Source organism: Elephantulus edwardii, unplaced genomic scaffold (assembly GCF_000299155.1).
Source record: "Elephantulus edwardii isolate Elephantulus edwardi_28Jun2011 unplaced genomic scaffold, EleEdw1.0 scaffold00299, whole genome shotgun sequence".
Taxonomy (NCBI): Eukaryota; Metazoa; Chordata; class Mammalia; order Macroscelidea; family Macroscelididae; genus Elephantulus; species Elephantulus edwardii.
The window spans coordinates 1,279,869-1,289,376 of record NW_006400049.1 but is presented as its reverse complement, the minus strand read 5'-3'; positions in this window follow the sequence as shown (position 1 = coordinate 1,289,376).

Below are 9,508 nucleotides of genomic sequence, written 5' to 3'. Positions count from 1 at the left end.
TGAATTGGGAAAATCTACCGTTGTCTCTCCAAACTTTTAAAGAGCAAGAATGTCAGTTTATAGACTACAATGAGCTTAATCCAAGTCATGCCCTTTTAAAATTACTTTCTGAGCATCTGAATATTATCTGAAGAAACATCTGAATGTATCTGAAAAAGAATTGTTTTTTGAATTATGGTGTGAGAGAAGTGTACTATCTCTTGAACTTCCAAAATAACTAAAAATCTGTCTTGCAGAAAGTATCTCCAGAGTGTTTCTTAGCAGCGAGGATGGTGAAATTTCTTCTCACATTCTTTGTACATGTTGTCAGAAGGGCCAAGTCCTTGGAAAAAAGACCTCAGGCTGGAAAAAGTGGAGAATCAAAGAAAAAAAGGGACACCTTCAACTAAATGGGTTAACAAAGTGATTGTAATAATGGGGTTGAGCATATCAGAAATGGAGAGGAAGGTACGAGACAGGAAAAGGTTCAAATCTGTTTTTCACAGATCTGTCGTTTACATAGTTGATTCAATATCATTTAACAACAACAACAATACCAAATATTTAGCCCTAAGATTGTAAATTTGGTTTGAATTACGAGTTGATAATCCAAGAAGCAGAAAATCAGAATGAATGAAGAGTAAATATTCCTGAAAACTACTTTAATTCTAAAGGTTTGTTTACAAATGTCTCTCTTTTATTGCTTTAATTTTCTTTCTACTCTTTGTGTTGAGGTTAATTTTATATTTGTCTCTATGTTAAAAGAGTGAAGTAACAAAGGGAAAAAAGTTCTTTTCATAATTTTAAAGTTAGTAAGTACTTTTTACTTCCTTTGTCTCCAGTATTTTAATCCATAAACTCTGGTACCTTCAAGAAAGCAAAAACTTTGACGAAATAAACAGTTTTTTCGCATTTGCTGTCCTTATAAGTAAGCATAACACACTCTTATATAGTCAATTAATATTTTTCAATTGAATTAATTTTACTTGCTTATAAATTTATGGAATCTTAAGTATAGCTTTTTAAATATTTATTGCAATTTTGTTGTGCTTTTGACACAAGCTGTTGACTGAAGATTTACTCCTTAATGTGTGCTTTGAATTGAAATAATAGTTTTTGAAATGATGTTGATTAGTGCTTAAGGACATTAGATATTTTGTTTCTCTTTAGGCATTTTGAGTCTTTCAAGTGTCTTCTTGACAACGGGCTGCTAAATATATGGAAAATTGTTCATTTTATTAGTTTATAGAAATTATTATTTCTGTATGTTTTTTGATTTTGAGACTAATCAAGCACATTGCTTAGTGTGTTGGCAGTATTGCTGTGAGATAATTGGTTCTTTGGAAGTAGACTTTAAAGCAGTCATCTGAAGAACTAACAAACTTATCCCAAGGGTACAGAACAAATAGAAGGTGGAGAAAATTTAAGGTGATTTATTTCAAATGTCAAAAGATCTTTTAGTATTGTTTTTAAAGAAATTGTAGTATTCGGTTTTTTTCCCTGTGATTTCTCTCTGCTGTCAGATTATGCTAGGTTATTAATTCCTCTTTTAAAAAATTTCAATATGATTAAAATTGAACTCTCCATCATATCTTTCACAATGGGAAAGTGAAGGTGAGATAAACAATTTATGGGGATTAAAATTTTTCTTTGTGACCATCTCTAATTATTAATATCAGTGAATGTTAGATTTGTATTGGATTAAAGCTTTTCTAACAGATACTTAACTTTTTAAATACTCCTTTTTAAATAGAGCCTGTGATACTCCCCTCTATCTTAGTAGTACTTTATTTTCCAAATGATATGCTAGCTATAGTAATTGATCTCTCAATAAATCAGAAGGAAATGAGACATTTAAGACATACATTAAATTGTTTTACAGATTAGTGTAAACTTCTATTTATATATTTTAAATACCAAGGATTAATTATGAAGTATAGCTTTTTTGATCAAATAGCAGCATGAAGGATCAAATTCTTTGATATATTTGAAATTTAATCAGAGGGATTAGAAATTACTCACCATAATAACTTATTTCTAGCAATTTATACCATATATCAATTGAAACAGAACAAAAGGACAATTGAGGTAAATCACATTCATCAAATATACATATATAAGAAAATGAGTAATGATTCTTTTGAATATAGATGCAAAAGAGGAAATGTTAATGTGGCTTAACTTTTTCACATATTGCAAGGTATGGTATGTAGAGTTACTATAGTTCACTGAGGGTTACTAACAGTGATGGAGTACGTGCAAAACAACTTGGCTGTACCGCTTGAGAGCAGGTCAAGAGTGCCAAGATGAGTGGGACTGAAAGCAGCCCCAGACTTCCTTAAGCACAGACCACCAAGAAGGGGACTTGGAGAAATTTCAGTTAAATATAAAAAGTTACTTGTGTTCTTGATAATGTTGTTATGATTACAGTAAAATCCTTCTATGAGTACAAGGATGTTCCCTTGGAAACTATTCACACTTATCTATATTATGTCTCATGGGGCTCACCGTGACCTAGGTTAACTGCTTGGAAGGCAGCTATGCTTTACCATTTACCCACCCTATGAAATAATGCTTGACTGTATGTTTTAATTTTCTGCTAATAAAAGCAGGGGCTCTGAAGCTGTTTGGGTCCTGAGTGAGCTCTTGACCCTCTGGAAAAATTATGTTTCACTTTGCTAGTCTCCTTTCAGCTCTACTCATGAGAAACAACAATAGAGTATTTACAATCTCTAAATAATTTTCTAGTAAATACTTTAATATAGCAATTGATCATTTGAATCTTCTTAACACACAAGAATTAGTGAAAAGGTCTTCTTGAATATTTTTTAGACACACGAAGTGGTGGAAATGTCTTGAAGGCTAATAAAGATTTATCCCTACCTTATTGTTCTAAATAGTCTACTTGAATTATTGAATGACAAGGAAGTATTTTCTGGTGTATGTAGTCTCAGACTCCTTTCTTATGATGACGTACTCTAAAGATTTCTTTGATAAATAAAATAATGAATGTAAGGATCAACATCAACCACAGTGCATAACAAATGAGGAAAATTGCCAGCAGAGTTGAGGGGAAGTTAAGAGATACATGGGATATATATTAAAAGTAATACTAAGATAAATCATAGATTGTGTATTGTAGATCATGATCAAGTACTAAGTCTTTTGACCTAAACTCATATATTAGAAAAACTCTGAAGCATTGAATCAGTTTGTATAAAGTGCTTGGGGAGATGTCATTGCTAATGCTTTAGAAATGATTGTTGTTGTTGTTGTTGTTATGTGCCTTTGAGTTGCTTGTGACTCATAGCTACCCTATGTACAACATCCCTAAACTCTGCTCTGTCCTGTGCCAATCGCACCATCTCCGATACAACCATCCCGATTATCCCAGTCACTGAATCAATCCACCTCATAGGGGGCCTTCCCCTTCTGTGCTGTCCCTCCACCCTCCCAAGTATGATGTCCCTCTCCAAGGACCTGTCCCTCCTTGAAACATGTCCAAAGTATGCTAGACATAACCTTAGAATCCTTGCCTCCAAGGAGCAGCCCGGTTTGACCCTTTCCAGGATGAATATGTTTGTTTTCCTAGCAGTCCCTGGTACATTGAATACTCTTCTCCAGCACCACAGCTCAAAGGCATCAATGCTCCTTCTATCCTCCTTAGTCATTGTCCAACTCTCTGATGCATAACAAGTGGTAGCAAAGACCATGGCCTGTATCAGAAGCACCTTAGTCTCCAAAGAGACACCATTGCTCTTCAGTACTTTGGAGAGGTCCCTAACAGCAGACTTTCCCATGCCAATACGTCTTCTAATTTCCCGGCTACAGATGCCGAGAGTGTTGACTGTGGAGCCAAGCAAACTGAAGCTGTGAACAATCTCAATGTCTTCACCATCCATCCTGATGCTGCCAGTTGGTCCAGTGGTGAGAATCTTTGTCTTCTTGACATTGAGCCTCAATCCATATTGGAGGCTGCAGTCCTTGACCCTCTGCAGCCCTCTTCAGTTTTAGCAAGCAGAGCTGTGTCATCTGCATAATGCAGATTGTTGATAGATCATCCACCATTCCTGACCCCAAATTTATCCTCATAGAGCCCAGTCTCTTGGATAATCTGTTCTGCATACATTTTGAAAAGGTATGGAGCTAGGACACATCCCTGGCATACGCCCTTCCCAATTTTGAACCATGCAGTGTTCCCGTGCTCTGTTCTGATGACTGCCTCTTGGTCCATAGGTTTCTCATTAACATGATAAAGTGTTCTGGGATTCCCATTCTTCTCAGAGTCAGCCACAGTTTGTTATGATCCACACAAACACCTTTGCATAGTCAATGAAACGCACATATACATTCCTCTGGTATTCCCTGCTTTCAGCTAAGATCCATCTAACATTAGATACAATATCCCTAGTATGCCATCAAATTGGTTTCAAATCATACTGACCTTATGTACAGCAAAACAAAATACTACTCAGGTCTGTGTCATATGCACAATATCTTCTCTTCCTGAATTCAATGTTGCAATGATATTAACAGTCCATTTCATTGCAGATCTTCCTCTTTGTCACTAGCTCTCGACTTTACCAAGCATATGTCTTCCTTCAGAAATTAGCATTTCCTGATAACATGGGCAAAACATGACAAATTAAGTCTCATCATCCATTCTGGCTATACTTCTTCCAAGATAGATTCATTCTTCTTTCAGCAGTCCCTGATATGTTCAGTATTCCTCAGTAATGTCACAATTTAAAGACATCAGTTCTTTTTAACCCTTCCTCTTTCATTATTCAACCGTCATGTGAAAATGAGGCAGTTGAAAACAATATGGTTTCATTAAGATGCACCTTCATCCAAAAAGTTACATCATTGTTCGTTAGCACTTTAAAGAAGTTATTGGTAGGAAATTTGTTGATTTCAATACATCGTTTGATTTCTTGTTTGTTACTTCTATGGGCATTCGTTGTGGATCAAGCAAAATGAAATCTTTTACAAATTAAATGTTTTCTCAACTTATTATGATGTTACTTATTGGATGTCTTATTGGTGTTTTATGTTGAGGTATAATCCATTTTTAAAAGTGTAGCTTTCTCAGTAAGTTTTTCTTTATAATTACTTAAAGTCTTCATTTTCTACCAGGAAAGTTGCATCGTCTGTGTATTGCAAGTTGTTGATTAGTCTTCTGCCGGTACTAATTCTGCATTCTGTTTTACATATTGTAAACTTCAAATGATTTTCTCAGCATGCAGATTGAATAGGTATGGCAAAATGTTACAACCCTCACACATGTCTTTCCCAGTAATAGTGATGATAGAAGAATTTCTTCTATTGGAACAGAGGGAACATGTGGGTGCTGAGATGCTCCAAGATCCCTATATAAAGTTACATAAAGTTTTGAGCTTTTCTGCTCTGGAGTATTTGTTTCATGTATCACTCTGAGATTATCCAATTACATATGTGCTTAAATAAAGAATAATGAGAGTCGCTGAATAGATTATTCCATCCCTTTGTACTCTTATCTTTTCTTGTTGGTTGCTGCTCAGACTCTGAATCTTGGTAAACCCAATCACAACACAAAACAGTGTTGCCCAATCTTCCCCATTTCTCCTGATTCATTGCATATTAAGCTGTTGTGCTTAATAGCTTTTTAACTGAAAGACTTTAGGAAGTAATTGGGAGATATTTTCCCATAGTCTGTTTTAATTATGGAGTTCATACAGTGTTTATATTTGAGAAATCTTAACTGGGAAACACTCTCAAACCCCATGTATGAAAGGTGTGCATTTTACTACTCAACCATCACGACAACATTTTTAGCTATAAACACTTTGAATTGATGTTCTCAATGTGAAGATAATAATTCAAAGCTAGGTCATCATACTTCCATAGTCCTTAAACCTGGCCTCCTCTTTGTGGTCTGTGGTAGATTATCTTGAACATTCTTTGAGAAATATAAAAATATCTGTCCCATTTCTGTTTGGGTAAAGCCTGAGGAAATGATGGATACAGAGATGACAGTCAAATCTATGACACAGCAATTAAATTTACTAAGCTCATTGTAAAGCAATAAAAATAGAAATACGGAGAGGAAAGACAGCCTTATTAACAAACGTTCATAAAGGAAAATTTTGAGTCAACGTAAGTAACATATGTCATCTATTGACCTACTAAACTCACATACTTTAGGCATGTGGTCAGGAAGGACCAGCTCTTGGAAAAGGACATCATTCTTGGAAATGTGGAGGGACAGCACAGAGACCCTTGATTGAGATGGATTAACACACTAAGAGGATTAATGGGGGTAGGTGTGTTAGAGGCAGTGAGATTGGCTCAGGATAGAGCAGAGTTCAGAGCTATTGTACAAAGGGTCACTATGAGTCTCAAGCAACTTGACAGCATATTACAACAACTGACATATATGGTGGGAGGTGGCAAATGAAAAGACTGAGAAATCCGTGGTGTTGCTTAAACAGACATTTTGATGTGTATCAGATTTACTAAATACTGAATCAATCGGGTCAAGTATATCACAGATGATGAGGATGGCACAGGATAGGACAGGGTTCAGGTCTGCTGTTTATAGGGCTGCTACTTGACTCAGCTGCTCTTGACAATGATAACAACAAATCGTTTATTGACCAATGATTTCCATATTTTATTTTTAGTTCAAACACTATTTCTGAAAACTCAAGACATGTTTTCAGCATCTGCCTTTATTTTTCCATTTTTCTGTCATATGTAATTAACCTTTTCAATAGCATATAAAGTTAAATTTAACATGTTTTGATTAATGTGCGTTTCTGAGATTGTTAACTTCTAGCTTCTCAAATTATTAGCACGTCGTAAATGGAGGACATGAGCTCCTTTCCTTCTTCCACTCAAATGCAGAACAGTAAAATATGTCATGGTGACATTGTCAGGTTTTGTATACATTTCCATGTTTTTCCCCCCTCTACTTCCTTTTTTGAGTTTGTGTCTTTTCCTTCTCCTCTGGACTGTTTTTATTTTCATTGACAAATCTGTTTATTTATATGAAGACTATTTCCAAATATCAAATACCTGTGGAATACAAACTACCTGAAGTCAAGGCTTTAGATAACTTTGTGTACTACTGTATTTCCAGCACCTAGAAGATTGTCTCAGCCCTCAATCATCTTTTATGGATTACTGAATGTCATTTATAACCACATATTTTATGAATCTATCTACAAATTGCATTTGTTTCCCTTGGGACATATGTTGAATAAATGCTTAATGAATATGTAGAATTTTCGAAGATGCCTTAAATTTGACATGTCGTCACAGAAAAAATTTAAATTTCAAAGTAGCCAGATGAATATAAACATTACATGTTTTGATTAATGTGCATTTTTTAATTTGCCAACTTCTTAATTCAAATAGTATATTAAATTATGTCAATACAATATATGAGAAAATACAGGAATAACATTTCAAAGCTTATCAAGATAGGAGCACTTGCATTTTAACTTTTATTTATGTATTTTAAATTGACTAGCAATGAAAACTATTAATTCAAGAATGAAGTGATTAATTTTTTTTCCAAAATAACAATGTAATTTATTATTTCTACCACATAAGGCCCTGGACACTTCCATAATAGAAGACATTTGCTGCTATTGTAGTAAAAAAATAAATTATGCAGAATAAACATAGAGAAACAATACACTAGTGGAAAGTATCAGTTGGAATAGCAAGCTTGTTTTAGGATTCAATATATCAATAAAATCTCTCTATACAGAAAAAAGAGTTGAGAGCAAACAGGATTATCAAGGAGGAGTAGAACTTCTTGAAGCTTCTGATTCATGATTTTTGCGTTTTTTGACAATTTAAAAGAATTGTCACGTTTCAGTTTTAAAGCATCAATTCATTCTCAAGTTCTTATTTGAAAGCATCATTCTACAAAAGTTTATGAATTTATGTTTTTACACTTGAATATTTGACACATAAGGTGTTTAGCTTGGATTTTTTATGTTTTATGAACCTAAGCTCTTTTTTACAGATGTCTACTCAGTTTCCCAATAACTTTTATACCATTTTTTTCTTCCTTAATTTAATATACTATGCTGTATTGTTAACATCCTATTATTTTCCATGGACTCCATCGATATCTTCCCTTTCATTGTAAGGCTATCAAGGAAAATTGTAATGATTTTTAGATAGTATTTCTAGTTTTCAGATTTGTATAATCATTATTAAGATGGCCATACCCAATTTTGCTTGTTGAAATATCTTATATGCATGCATTATATTTGTTACTACTATACAAAAGGCAAGCTCTCATGATTTGATGGGTAAGGAGTTATGTTGCTGACTCAAAAGACAAGCAAGTCAAGTCTACAAGCTAGTATGAGGAATAAAGATGTACAATCTTCTCCTATCTTTTGGGAGTCTCCTCTAAAACATGACTTACAGACCCTTAAAACCTACTGAAGAGTCAGCTACGAGTTGGTTCTGCCTCATTGCCATATAACAATAACTAATTAACTAGTGTTATTGTTGTTAAGTGCCATCGAGGTGATTACAACTTATAGTGACACTGTGAACAACAGGTATGACTTACCCTGTCATGCACCATCTTCACCATGTGTAACATCTCATGCCCATGGTCATAGTCACTATCAATCAACTTTGTTGAAGATCTTCCTCTGTTTTTCTGATCTTCTGCCTTTCCTATTATGATGTCCTTTTCCAAAACCTGGCCCCTCCTTACAACTTATCTAAACTATCACACTTGTTGTACTGCATTGAGAATTTCCACTGTAAGAGTCTTTTAAATATACGTAACAAGGACACATGCTTGATTTAGGTTATGGTCTTTTCAATAATATGCTATGCATCTAAGGTCTGGATAATGAATAAGGATGGCAGAAGAATTGATTCCTTTGAGTTTTGGTGTTGGAAAAGATTTCAAATGTCCTATGGACAGCCAAAAGAACAAACAGATACATCTGGGGAAAACCATAGCCAGAGTGTTTCTTTGAGGGAAAGATGGTGAAGGTCTGTCCCTTCTACTTTGGAAATGTTGCTAAGAGATGTATTCCTTGTACAGAAACACGATACTTAAAAAGTTAGAGGGTCAGAGAAAGAGAGGAAGACCTCCAAAAAGTGACTGCAGTAATTAGCTCAAGTATTTTGGAAATGATGAAGATGTTATAGAAGAGGAAAAGGTTCAGATCTGTTTTGCATAGGGTTGCTATGAGTTATATTCAACTTAATGGTACCAAACAGCAACAACAGTAATTAAACAAATAACTCTGTAAATGAAGAAAACAAAATCTAAATGGAGAAAAAGAAAGTATTACAAAAATGGTTTGGAATATTTGGGGGGAAAAGGAGTGAAATATAGAGAAATTCAGAAAATCAATAAAAAATATGACCTGATTTCTGTTAAAAACTTGGAGAAGGTCCTTGTTGTTGTCGTTATGTGCCGTCGAGTCACCTGCGACTCATTGCGACCCTATGTACAACAGCCCTAAATTCCGCTCTGTCCTGTGCCAATCGCACTGCCTCT